The sequence below is a fragment of the Lepidochelys kempii genome, chromosome 3 (genome assembly GCF_965140265.1).
Source record: "Lepidochelys kempii isolate rLepKem1 chromosome 3, rLepKem1.hap2, whole genome shotgun sequence".
NCBI classification, from domain to species: Eukaryota; Metazoa; Chordata; order Testudines; family Cheloniidae; genus Lepidochelys; species Lepidochelys kempii.
The window spans coordinates 163,942,679-163,957,027 of record NC_133258.1 but is presented as its reverse complement, the minus strand read 5'-3'; the positions used below and the strand labels follow the sequence as shown (position 1 = coordinate 163,957,027).

Below are 14,349 nucleotides of genomic sequence, written 5' to 3'. Positions count from 1 at the left end.
TCAAGCTGGGCCTTAAAAACTTCTAAGGATGGAGATTCCACCACCTCCCTAGGTAACCCATTCCAGTGCTTCACCACCTTCCTAGTGAAATAGTTTTTCCTAATATCCAACCTAGACCTCCCACACTGTAACTTGAGACCATTACTCCTTGTTCTGTCATCTGCCACCACTGAGAACAGCCTAGCTCCATCCTCTTTGGAACCCCACTTCAACTAGTTGAAGGCTGCTATCAAATCCCCCCTCACTCTTCTCTTCTGAGGACTAAATAAGCCCAATTCCCTCAGTGTCTACTCATAATTCCTGTGCCCTAGCCCCCTAATAATTTTTGTTGCCCTCCACTGGACTCTCTCCAATTTATCCACATCCTTTCTGTAGTGGGGGACCCAAAAGTGGACACAATACTCCAGATGTGGCCTTACTGGTGCCGAATAGAGGGGAATAATCGCTTCCCTCGATCTGCTGGCAATGTTCCTACTAATGCAGCCCAATATGCTGTTAGCCTTCTTGGCAACAAGGGCACACTGTTGACTCCTATCCAGCTTCTCGTCCACTGTAATCCCCAGGTTCTTTTCTGTAGAACGGCAGCTTAGCCAGCCGGTCCCCAGCCTGTAGCAGTGCATGGGATTCTTCTGTCCTAAGTGCAGAACTCTGCATTTGTCCTTGTTGAACATCATGAGATTTCTTTTGGCCCAATCCTCCAATTTGTCTAGGTAACTCTGGACCCTATCCCTACCCTCCAGCATATCTACCTCTCCCCACAGTTTAGTGTCATCCACGAACTTGCTGAGGGTACAATCACATCATCTAGAACATTAATGAAGATGTTGAACAAAACTGGCTCCAAGAAAGACCCCTAGGGCACTTTGCTTGATACCAGCTGCCAACTAGACACTGAGCCGTGGATCACTACCCATTGAGCCCAACTATCTAGCCAGCTTTCTATCCACCTTATAGTCCACTCATCCAATTCATACTTTTTTAACTTCCTGGCAAGAATACTGTGGGAGACGGTATCAAAAGCTTTGCTAAAGTCCAGATACATCACGTCCACCGCTTTCCCCATATCCACAGAGAAAGTTATCTCATCATAGAAGGCAATCAGGTTGGTCAGACATGACTAGCCCTTGGTGAATCTATGTTGACTATTCCTGATCACCGTTTTTCCACATCCTCTGTCACTAGGTTGCCTCCCCCATTCAGTAAGGGTCCCACACTTTCCCTGACCACCTTCTTGTTGCTAACATACCTGTAGAAACCCTTCTTGTTACTCTTCACATCCCTTGCTAGCTGCAACTCGAATTGTGTTTTGGCCTTCCTGATTACACCCCTGCGTGCTCGAACAATATTTTTATACTCTTCCCTAGTCATCTGTCCAAGTTTCCACTTCTTGTAAGCTTCCTTTTTGTGTTTAAGCTCACAGAAGATTTCTCTGTTAAGCCATGTGGTCACCTGCCATATCTGCTATTCTTTCTGCACACTGGGATGATTTGTTCCTGCGCCCTCAATACAGCCAGCAGCCAAAATACAGCCAGCTCTCATGGACTCCTTTTCCCCTCATATTAGCCACCTTGAGTGATCCTGCCCATCAGTTCCCTGAGGGAGTCAAAGTCTGCTTTTCTGAAGTCCAGGGCCCATATTCCGCCGCTCTCCTTTCTTCCTCTGTCAGGATCCTGAACTCAACCATCTCATGGTCACTGCTGCCCAGGCTGTCACCCACTTCTACTTCCCCTACCACTTCTCCCCTGTTTGTGAGCAGCAGGTCAAGAGGAGCATGGCCCCTAGTTGGCTTCTCCAGCACTTACACCAGGAAGTTGTCCCCAACACTCTCCAAAAATTTCCTGGATTGTTTGTGCACTGCTGTATTGCTCTCCCAGCAGGTGTCAGGGTGATTGAAGTCCCCCATAAGAACGAGGGCCTGTGATCTGGAAACTTCTGTTAGTTGTCCGAAGAAAGCCTCATCTACCTCCTCCTCCTGGTCTGGTGATCTATAGCAGACGCCCACCGTGACATCACCTTGTTGCTCTCACCTCTAAACTTAACCCAAAGACTCACAAACAGGCCTTTCTCCAGTTTCATACTGGAGCTCTGAGCAATCATACTGCTCTCTTACATACAGTGCAACTCCTCCATCTTTTCTTCCCCGTCTGTCCCTCCTGAACAGTTTATACCCATCCATGTCAGTGCTCCAGACACATGAGTTACCCCACCAAGTCTCTGTTATTCCAATCACACCATAGTTCCTTGACTGTGCCAGAACTCCGTTGTGGCTTTCCCTCCCCATGGCACCACCTGTGGCAGTCCATCCCCAAACTGCCCACTAACAGGTCTTTGTAGGCCCAGGTGTAGCCCAGCCCTCTTTAATTGGCTGGATTGGACTTGTCTGCTCCAGTCCAGGGGAGACAGGCTTAGTCTGTGCACAGGGACCAGCTACAAATACAAGACCCTATTCCACAAATGGAAATTTCTGCTTAAAAACAGATAGTACTATCTGATCCGCAGCTATTACAAAATAGTGTATAATTTCTAAAGGTGAAACCCTGTTTTTGTTCAGACAGCATTTCTATTTACTACAATAGGAGTACTGGCTAAATGGGAATGGAATAAAGATTACAGGACTTGACCCAAAATAAAGCTAAATACCCCATGTGAGCAGGATGGGACAGTTTCTGGATACTATGGAACTAACTGCCCCCTTGTTAACAGTTGGTTACAATAGAGTTACTCCAGATTTACAAGATAAGAGAAGAATCAGACTGTTTCCATAATTTGCCAGCATTGTAGAATTGATACACCATTGCCTGGTCATTTAAGAAGGATTAATTAACTGCATAGGGCCAAAGCTATTTGCTTCACCCACACATGTAGTTGTATTTACTTCTATGTGAACACTCATGTGAGTGAAGAAAGCAGGATTTGGCTCAAACTGGAGAAACAAAATATTCTAAGACATTAACATTCCTTTTGTAATGCTCTATACTGAAATTATCTCCCATGGAATTCAAAACTTCTTTGACCAAGGTCTTTCTGTTTTTTCACCCCAAATCCAACGCCAAACTAGAACAAAGGATGAGGATTGAGGTGGCTGGGTCAAAGCTACAAAAATATTCCATATAAAGTATACTTTCTATTTATTTAGATCCTCCAATCTGTACAGTGTAGATCTAAGGATCATTAACCTGAGTGAGAGAAAATACAGCATCTCTAGGCCTGATAGTAAATATTGGATGCAAAAACTGTGCCTGAAGGTTATATCCAAGCACATTCCAAAAGAAAATCGTATGTTATACTATACAGTAGAACCTCTTTGTATTGATGACAGAGACACCTATTGTGGCTTACCAAATTTTACAGGGGAAAAAAAGCAACAACATGATTAGAAACCAAGGATACTGCATGAAATAAATGTACAGCAAAACCTCATCAGGCTGTATCAATTACAGAGGAGTCCCATGCAGACTAGTGAAATGTACACGGTAGTGAGTGCCAGGAATGGGAAGGAGCACCAGTACCACAGACACGATTTAAGTTTAATTGACGTGCCAGGTAGTACTGAGTGCCAAGTGGTGATGCAGTACTCTCAACATTCAATGCCAGAAAATGTACACTCAAAAACTCACTTTTAGCAAGGAGAGAGAGAGCCCAAAACAGTAAACACAGGCTCTCCAAGAAAGAGAATATTGGTTGAACATTAGGTGTAATTTAAGTTCTCTCTAGACCAGTCAATACAATCCACTAGAGCCCAGATTATAAAGATCTCTTCCTCCTACTGTAGCACTCACTACCTTTCAAAGTTATCCAACACCTTGTAATCAATACAGGAGATTAAAGCCAGGAAACCAGTTAAAATGGTAATCATCGCTCTCAGTAGCTAAACAAGAGGTAATGGAAACTGGGATTTTGAATGAACATATTTAACAGTAGAGGAAGCTTCATCAGGTTTGGTATTATGGGGTCAGAAGTATGGGTATGTGCCTCCAGAAGGTTTCTATAGTCACCCACTGACGTACTTTCTCCCACCCTGATTTTCAAGGTTTTGAAATAGGTGAAGAGGGAAGACGTGTTTGTAGATGAGACAAGCCTCCAGTTTGATTGAGAAGGCACTATTGCAAATTTTCATATATTTCTAAAACATCTTTAAGTGTTCTGATGGAGTCTTACCAAGAAAAGGTCAGATGACAATATACTTTTCTGCTCCCCACTACCTCAAAAAGCAATTGGAAGATCTGTTTTAGCCCCTATTTGTCTTGAATGTATAATTTGTTACCCAAAAATTGTGTTAACACAGAGTTAAGATTGACCAGCAGTGTCAGGAGTCAGCTTCAGCAGTGTCAGTCTCCTAGCAACACATCGAGCACAGCTGACCCCGACAGGGGCTGCTGGATGGACTGCACTTCCTGACTGGTGGAACTAAACTACTGCTTGATCCAGCGGTACCCAGAGCTCACTGGCTGCTCAACCTGTTCCATGTCACAGCTGTGCTTAATCCTGTTTCCTGCACCTGCTCTTACTTCCATCCAGCCTGTGCCTACCTGCCCACCCTGCTCCTGCCCTCACCCATCCATGATACCCCTGGCTCCACTTCCTGACCACATCTCTTGCTAGCCCGTTGCCTCTGGCATTCAGTTTCTGATCCCTGGCTCTGCCTTTGGCTCTAATCTCAGTTACAATCCCAAGTGTCCTGTGGCCCTGATTCTTGACTCTAGCTCAATACTCTGCTTTAAACCCCAAGCCTGACCACCCCCATGGCTCTAACCATTATGCCTGAACACCCACGTCCTGGTCATGATCCTGACAAGCAGTGCCTCTTATCCTTCCAGAACATCAAATGCATCTATACTTAAGCCTCTGAAAACCAGTAACTACAGAGTTAAGGTACATACCAGCCCTGCAAAACAACCTTAACTCAGCCCCCCTGGAGCTGGGAAGAGCCTCTGGAAACAGTTCAGTAAGGGTAAGCATGAGAAAAAACTAAGAATGTGAGCACCAGGTTTCTTTTTGCCATTGGGGATGGTCAGCAGTCTAATGGTATGTATGACTCTGGTCTCCTTGACTAAGTGAGTAGTAAGTGAAGGCAATATCTCAGAAGGAATCCACAGAACAACAGTGAATGGATGATAATATTTTGGAAGCCTAGGGTGGTTTGTGTGGAGCATGCTTGGTGTTTGAATGTAAGCCAGATGTAGGTAGTTCCTATTCACTATTCCTGATCTAAACTCAAATTTTGTCAGCAAAACGGTGTTGGATTTTGTTGTACCGTGTTTAATGTGCTCTGCTACCTGAGTGTTCTGTAGCATCTGCATGGGTAATGTGTTACTCGTATATTGGGGCTCTGCTAAAAGAAAGTAGAGTTAACAATGCATTACAGGGCTGGTGTGTACCCAAAATTTCCTGGCTTTCAGAGATTCAAGTTTGTTTTCCCTTAACTCTATTCCCTGGTTTTCAGAGGTTTAAGTATAGGTCTGTTTGATGACCAGCAGAAGCACTACTGGGCAACTTTAACTCAGAGTTAAAATTTCTCAGAAGTGAATTTCCTTTATTTTTGAGGAATGTTAGTAGTGAGGGGGTGTGATTAGGGGGCACAAAAGGTTCCTTGGAACCTAACTGACACTCAGTTAGGAGCTCTAACTGACACTCAGTTAGGAGCTCTGCCCTTCTTCTGGCCTCTCCATGCCTCCAGTAGGACTACAGGGAGGAAGGCAAGTGGTAACTGATAGGCTGTGAGGTGTATATCTACCAGCTGAAGGCAGCAAGGGGGAATTAAGGGAGGACGTGTTCCAGACTGCACTTCAGGAGTTAGTGTAGGGGGAAGGGTCTCTGCACAACCTTCTCCAGCAAAGGAGGATTGCAGAGGTGTGAAATGGCTCATTCTTTCAATAAGAATGGGGGGAGCGATAGCTCAGTGGTTTGAGCATTGGCCTGCTAAACCCAGGGTTGCAAGTTCAATCCCTGAGGGGGCCATTTAGGGATCTGGGGCAAAAATTGGGCACTGGTCCTGCTTTAAGCAGGGAGGTTGGACTAGATGACCTCCTGAGGTCCCTTCCAACCCTAATATTCTATGATTCCATGAAGATCTTCTCAGATGAATCAGGAACATGCCAGGGAAATGAATATAGCCTGACACAATAGCTCAGAGGTGTGAACTGACCCATTCATCTCAATGGATGTTCTTGTCCCTCTCCCTAAGTATACCCCGCCCACTGGAGAATACCAGTTTTCAAAATAATCTTGTTATGTACATGCATTTTAGACCAGAATTCATATTAGAGCTATCCAGTAATTTCTGTTATCACCTCGGCTTCTAACATCTTTTGGCAGAGATCAACCTCCCATCATATATCGTCTACTCCCTCAACAGCTGATTCGTCAGATCAAAATGCTTGATCCTTGTGTAATTAAAAACCCACAATGTTCAATAATGCTTCAAATATTATGCAATATAAATGGTTTTGATACATGTTCTCCCTTAGTTGGTCTTGGTTGTGCATCGGTTAATTTCTGCATCATTTCTTTTTCCTCTTTATTCCATCCTGTACATCACTCCTTCACAAGTTCTCTTCGGTCACCTAGGACCTGATACAACTAAACAGTGAGGATACATAAATAAGCTGCCTTTGTAAGATGGTTTTTCCATGACATCACAGAATTTTGGGGGATTCTGCCATTCATGAATGTCATGGATGGAAATATGAGGTGAATAATATGAGGTGAATAATGTACATCATAATGCATCTTTTAGTTCCAATGTGTTCAATTGGTGCTATTTATCAAACTACTCAGATATCCTGAATATGTCTGAGAAAGAAAGAAAAGTCACAGTGGTTTATGACAAAAAAATTATATTTATATACATATATATTTTGAAATAATTCCTGTGTCTTATCCATTAGCTAGATTTTCATGGTGCTTTTAAATAATGTATGTAGTTCAGAAGAAGTGCTCCAAAATGTATCCTGAACAATCTCTAAGGAACATACAGCAAGGTAAAGTTCTAAAGTCTGCTATACAACAGAACTGAAATACATTTACCCTTGATCCTTTTAATGCTCAAGACAGCAATACAGTAAAGAAATCCCCCATATACTGTTCTTAGCATTGTATACTTAACTGTCTTTTAAAGGGAATTAATAGCCATCAAGAGTTCTCAAAGAAGTAAATTTCTGAAATATTTTTCTTGCTGCTTGGATATATTTCACCCTGAAATTATGAGCCGCAATTTGTGAAAGGTGCATGTGGAATCTTTCAATATATTATATTAGAACATTTTACAAATGCTTACTGAATGGCAAAACTATACATGGTGCTATTCTTCTGTTTATTCTTTTTAGCTCCGTTAATAAAAATATACAAGCATTAATTGTTTTAAACTATGACAAAACAGTCATTGGAATCATAAAAATTAAAGACGGAAAAGATCTTTTATATCATTTACGATAAAATTGTCCAAAGTGCCTGGGACAGTTCTTGGGGCACCCAGGACTGTGAGTCACTTTGTTATCCCCTGCCTCCAGTGTGAGGGGGTCTTGCCTGCGCCTAGCTGGCTATTAGTTCCCTAACACCTCCAGCATTTCAGTCACTCAAGCACTCTTCTCCGGGCCATGCCAGCCCTGTCTTTGCCTTGCAAAGGTTAACAATAGGTGCACCACAGTCCCCACATCCCTTTGAAGCATTCCCCTGTGATATCTAGCCCCTGACACTGGTTACTCAGAGAAATCCCAAATCCCCTGCCCTCAAGGGTGCAGTGTACCTCTAATTTACCAGTTTCACCTTAAATTACTGCTCCTGTAAACCACACAGCACTTGTGGACACTTACAAGAAATAAAAAGCAAGTTTACTTAACAAAGGAAAGTTAACTAAAAACAAGAGAGAGTAGTGGAAACAAACGATTAGAATACCAAAAAAAAAATCATAAACCCACAAAAGTTGGCTCTACACATTAATAGTTACCTTTCCTATCTATTAAAGTAGGTTTTCCGCCCAGCATTCAGTCTGTTGCAGAGCTGGCAGGCTTCATGGGAACCAGAAGCCCAGTTTTTCATAACATCCCCACTCCCCAAGAAGTCTCCTCAGTGAAAGGATCCAAAGGGTCTTCCTTCCACCCTCCCAAATACTGAATCAGTCTTTTGTCTTTATTCACAGACAGGGTGATCTCCTGTCTGTTGTAATGTTCCCTTTTCCCTACAAAGGGTTTTCAACTGTTTGCAGGTCCCTCGGATGGTTTTCCCTTTAAAGTCCTGGGATGGAGCAACACTAGATAATCGAGCTTTGCATTCCACCACTGGCTAACCAGGCTGGGGTGACAACTCACTCCTGCTTGAATGGGCCATCCCCGAAATATATTATCCCCTGGTGACCAACTTTTACTCAAAGTCCATAAAGCATACTTTCAGTATAGTTACATTGGTCCTTAAATATTACCTGTACATACATCTCACAATGATTATATACCTTGTTATGAGCTTTCTATAGATATCTTACATGATCCTCCTTATGGATACAGACCCAGAAAGACGTTTGGCCTAATGAGTTTGCCAAAGGGTCTCTGTCATGGCACCTAATTTTCAAAAGTGATTTAAGCACTTAGGAGCCTACATACATTTTATTTCAATGAGATTAAATTTAAACTAAAGAGGTCATTAAATACATATAAACAAGGTTTCCAAAAATGGGTGCCTAAAGTTAGGCTTTTAAGTCTATCATTAGGCACTTAAATAAGTGGCCTTAATCTCAAATGCCCTGAGCACTAGCAACTCTCAAAGTTATTGTGGCATGTGACAGAATAATGGGGTACGTGGCTCCATATCATGCAAGTGCATTTAGTGACATGTTGATGGGGCAGAGACAAAATGGAGATGGTGGCCTGAAGCCTTAGTAACAGTAATGCCCCTTAACGCTTCACTGGCTGTAAAAATAAGCCCAAGTGTAACTGAGAATTGAGGCCTGTGCCTGGGGGGCAATGATAATAGAAGATAAGGGATACAGGGATAGGGAGGGGGGATAAGAAGTATGATGGTGGAAAGGAGACCATACTTCAAATTTTTGCTTGAGGGGCCCATCCAAAAGTTGTTCTGATCTGAATTTAATGCTCATGAAAGAACCTGGATTAACATGACGGGGCAAACACCCCACCCCACCCCAGCCCACCCCACCCCCGTTGACTTAGTGATGCAGGATCAGGCCTCCAGGTACAGCTTTGCAAAAGGAGTGAAATTTTCCCACATCATCCTGCCAACGTTACTTTGTAATATAAGGCACTGGACTGGATACTGACCCCCTACAATGTGACAGGAGTATAAGCTTTTGTAACCCTGCCCCCGAATGTGTAATAAAGAGCAATCTCTTACCACAGCTACTGCATATGACACACTTATTACATGGTGTCACAAATAAGCAAAAGTGCAGAAAATAAAGCCACCTGACACCCTTAGTTGAGAAGGGAAATTAAAAGAGAATGGGACGAGGTTGTTGCAGCACTTCCAAATTTTCCTGAAAGGAAGTATAATTGAAGATAAATGAGAGAGGGAAAGTTCTTCCATTCCATTCCATATAGCAGGCTAGAAGAGATTACAATGCATTCCAATGGGAACAGGAAAAGGATTGCAAAGGAAAATTGGACAAATGACCAGGGATGAGTATAAAAATATTGCTCAGGCTTGCAGGAGTGAAATCAGGAAGGCCAAATCACACCCGGAGTTGCAGCTAGCAAGAGATGTTAAGAGTAACAAGAAGGGTTTCTTCAGGTATGTTAGCAAAAAGAAGAAAGTCAAGAGAAGTGTGGACCCCTTACTGAATGAGGGAGGCAACCTAGTGACAGAGGATGTGGAAAAAGCTAATGTATTCAATGCTTTTTTTGCCTCTGTCTTCACGAATAAGGTCAGCTCCCAGACTACTGCACTGGGCAGCACAGCATGGGGAGAAGGTGACCAGCCCTCTGTGGAGAAAGAAGTGGTTTGGGACTATTTAGAAAAGCTGGACGAGCACAAGTCCATGGGGCCGGATGTGTTGCATCCGAGAGTGCTAAAGGAGTTGGCGGATGTGATTGCAGAGCCATTGGCCATTATCTCTGAAAACTCATGGCGATCGGGGGAGGTCCCAGATGACTGGAAAAAGGCTAATGTAGTGCCCATCTTTAAAAAAGGGAAGAAGGAGGATCCTGGGAACTACAGGCCAGTCAGCCTCACCTCAGTCCCTGGAAAAATCATGGAGCAGGTCCTCAAAAAATCAATTCTGAAGCACTTAAAGGAGAGGAAAGTGATCAGGAACAGTCAGCATGGATTCACCAAGGGCAAGTCATGCCTGACTAATCTAATTGCCTTCTATGATGAGATAACTGGCTCTGTGGATGAGGGGAAAGCAGTGGACGTGTTGTTCCTTGACTTTAGCAAAGCTTTTGACACAGTCTCCCACAGTATTCTTGTCAGCAAGTTAAAGAAGTATGGGCTGGATGAATGGACTATAAGGTGGATAGAAAGCTGGCTAAATTGTCAGGCTCAACGGGTAGTGATCAATGGCTCCATGTCTAGTTGGCAGCCGGTATCAAGTGGAGTGCCCCACGGGTCGGTCCTGGGGCCGGTTTTGTTCAATATCTTCATAAATGATCTGGAGGATGGTGTGGATTGCACTCTCAGCAAGTTTGCAGATGACACTAAACTGGGAGGAGTGGTAGATACGCTGGAGGGTAGGGATAGGATACAGAGGGACCTAGACAAATTGGAGGACTGGGCCAAAAGAAATCTGATGAGGTTCAACAAGGACAAGTGCAGAGTCCTGCACTTAGGACGGAAGAATCCAATGCACCGCTACAGACTAGGGACCGAATGGCTAGGCAGCAGTTCTCCAGAAAAGGACCTAGGGGTTACAGTAGACGAGAAGTTGGATATGAGTCAACAGTGTGCCTTTGTTGCCAAGAAGGCCAATGGCATTTTGGGATGTATCAGTAGGGGCATTGCCAGCAGATCGAGGGACGTGATCGTTCCCCTCTATTTGACATTGGTGAGGCCTCATCTGGAGTACTGTGTACAGTTTTGGGCCCCACACTACAAGAAGGATGTGGAAAAATTGGAAAGAGTCCAGCGGAGGGCAACAAAAATGATTAGGGGACTGGAACACATGACTTATGAGGAGAGGCTGAGGGAACTGGGGATGTTTAGTCTTCAGAAGAGAAGAATGAGGGGGGATTTGATAGCTGCTTTCAACTACCTGAAAGGGGGTTCCAAAGAGGATGGCTCTAGACTGTTCTCAGTGGTAGCAGATGACAGAACAAGGAGTAATGGTCTCAAGTTGCAGTGGGAGAGATTTAGGTTGGATATTAGGAAAAACTTTTTCACTACGAGGGTGGTGAAACACTGGAATGCATTACCTAGGGAGGTGGTGGAATGTCCTTCCTTTGAGGTTTTTAAGGTCAGGCTTGACAAAGCTCTGGCTGGGATGATTTAGTCGGGGATCGGTCCTGCTTTGAGCAGGGGGTTGGACTAGATGACCTTCTGAGGTCCCTTCCAACCCTGATATTCTATGATTCTATGAAACTGCTGCGTGTGCTGGAACAAGTAAGTAGATTGTAAAGTGGGTTAGGTGAAACACAAGCAAGGGAAATGGCTATGCAGTAAGGGAGGGAGAGAGAGAGGGCCAGAAGAGATGAATTTCCAATTCCAGACGTTATAGGAAATACCATAGTAGGGACTACTCTGGAAGCTCTCCCATGTGTGTGCAGGCTGGGAGAGTGAAGATGGAATCCATTTCTTCCTTCATTCTCCCTCTTCACAGGACATCTAAAAGGCTTTCTGAGTGCAAGGGAAAAGTTATAGCATTACCTGTGGCACCAGACACTCTAAACAGGTTGTGGACTTCTCCACGTCTCTTCTAGACTGACTGCTGGTCAAGAGTGGGCACATGTAGATGCCTTAAAAGGGTGTAGCTGCTGTCTCTTGTATGCGCCTGTCTCCCTTGAAACTTTCTCTCCACAGCAAAATGTCTCAGCCACTGCCATTGGGTATGGTGCTCCTCCAAATTTCCACTAGCACAGCTGTGGTTTGCAAGGCCAAAATACAGCTTTTATGTTTAATCTGTTCCTTAAAATGTAAATAAAAGTACTGTGACAGGGTGTTCCACTCACCGCTAGGGTGGCACCTCCCTCTTGGTCGTTCTGGGGAATAGCTTACCAGGTTGACCACCCTTCCTGCAGTTGTACGCCATCTCTTCACCTCTCTCTCTGGGTCTGCAGCACCTCTCTCACTCCACAAGCTGCTGCTGCCTCTTCGTGACAGCCTCCCAGCCAGGTCACTCCACACATTTTCCCCTTCCAGGGTAACAAAGTCTTCCTTCAGCAGTCCTAGGCAGTCTTCCCATTCACTGCAATAGGTGCCACTCCTTCAGTGGCTGGCAGGGGAACCTGGGCGCACTCTCTGCTCCGGGTTCCAGCTCAGAGATCCTCTAGCCAGCAGCCAAGGTCTGTTGTCTTCTAGACCTTACTGCCTTTCCCTGAGCCCTTTCCTACCATCCTTGCTTCCCCACTCTCTGGGTTTGTCAGCCCAAACACACCTCCATTCTCCCAGGGAGTGACTGCAGACTTTCCCAGCAGCTCCCTTCTGCTGCCAATTTCCTGCCTTCGTAAGTCCAGCACAGCTGTTCCCCCTCAGTTGGGCTACCTCAGTCAGGGAATTGCTTAGTCACCTGATTCCTCTCTGCTGTGTCCTATTGGGTTAATTAGCCTCCCTTTGTCTTCATTAACCCTTTCAGGACAAGTGTGGGGTGAACACCTCATCACAGTTACTAGAACATAGCAGTCTGTGAGTGTACACTACCTACTGCCCTCTAAGCATTCAGAATCCATTCAAATAAAAATACAACATATATAAATTCACATTTCCCATCAAGAGCAGAGTGAAAGGGTTAATGAAGGTAAGGTAATTTTATCTATGCATATTTTTGTACACGATCAGTAAATATGCTTTGGGGTAATTCAAATGTTCCCTTTTGGAATTCCGCAGCTCTTTAGAGCTTGATGACAGATAACTAGTTCTGTGCAGAAGAAAAAACCATTGATGAATTGCAGGAAATGGTAAATTATGCAGTGAAACTGTATTCTATATCGTTTTTAGCGTATTTCCTTGAAAATTATCATTGTGATGTGACAATTAATTTTCATGAGTAGGGTCCTTATTCCTTATGATTCCATCTTCCATGGGTCAGACCTGGAAACACTTCCTTCAATGATGCCTTTCTATTTCATGTAATTCATTTAAGCCCTTAGTCTACAGCCTTATTAATCTATTTTTAATGCCTCTTAATCATTTCTCTCTGCCCTGCTTCTATTGCAGCAGTCTACTGATGCCTTTTTGAGCAGCTCAGTCTCCCCCATTTTCCCCTTTTTTTCTTGTTTTTTTTTTATAATCACAGCTTCAAGCTCATGCCTCAGCCCCTTTCATTATTGTATTGTATTTTCAAAAAGGGAGAGAGGGCCTACTGTGGCAACTATCAAGGCATTGTCCTCCTCTCCATTGCTGGGAAGATTCTTGCTAGAATCTTACTGAATCGCCTGCTCCCCCTTGCAGAAGAAGTATTTCCAGAGTCCAGTGTGGTTTCAGATCATCACGAGGCACCTCAGACATGATTTTCACAGCCAGGCAGATTTAGGAAAAATGTCAAGAACAACACCAGGAGCTGTATATGGCCTTTATCAATCTGACCATAGCTTTTGACTCTGTCAATCATGAGGATCTGTGGAAAATCATGTCAAAGTTTGGCTGCCCAAGCCAATTTATCACCATTGTAAGACTCCTCCATGACCAGATGACTGTCTCCATCCTGTGCAGTGGCTCTACCTCTGAGCCCTTTGTCATCCAAACTGGCATAAAATAAGGTTGTGTAGTAGCACCCACCCTTTTTTTCAGCTATGAAAACATTAACCCAAGACCGTCTACCGCAGGGCATTTGCATCCAATATTGGACAGAAGGCAACCTCAACCTTTCTCGTCTCCATGCCAGAACTAAAGTAATATCGGCAACAATAACTGAACTCCAGTACCCAGATGATTGTGCCATAGTTGCACACTCAAAGGAGGATCTTCAAACAGCTCTTAATTGCTTTCTGATGCTTTCAAAAGCCTAAGGCCAACTCTGAACATTGGCAAAACAAAAGTTCTCCACCAGCCAATCCCCGGTCAATCATCAGACCCAGCAAGGAAGATCTACATTGACAAAGAAGAACTGGAAAATGTAGAATTCTTTGCCTATCTTGGCAGCCATCTCTCACAGAGGGCAGACATAAATGTCGAGATTCAACATAGAATCCACTATACCAGCCTTGCCTTTGGCAGCCTATCTCACCAGGTATTCAACAATCACAACATCAG

At 44.0% G+C, this 14,349-nt stretch overlaps 1 protein-coding gene across 1 annotated transcript in view; it reads right to left on the bottom strand.

Annotated features, from left to right (window-relative positions):
- The window catches only part of USH2A (usherin), a 571,967-nt gene that overhangs the window by 475,433 nt on the left and 82,185 nt on the right, over positions 1 to 14,349 (bottom strand). The gene's annotated exons all lie outside the window — the stretch shown is intronic.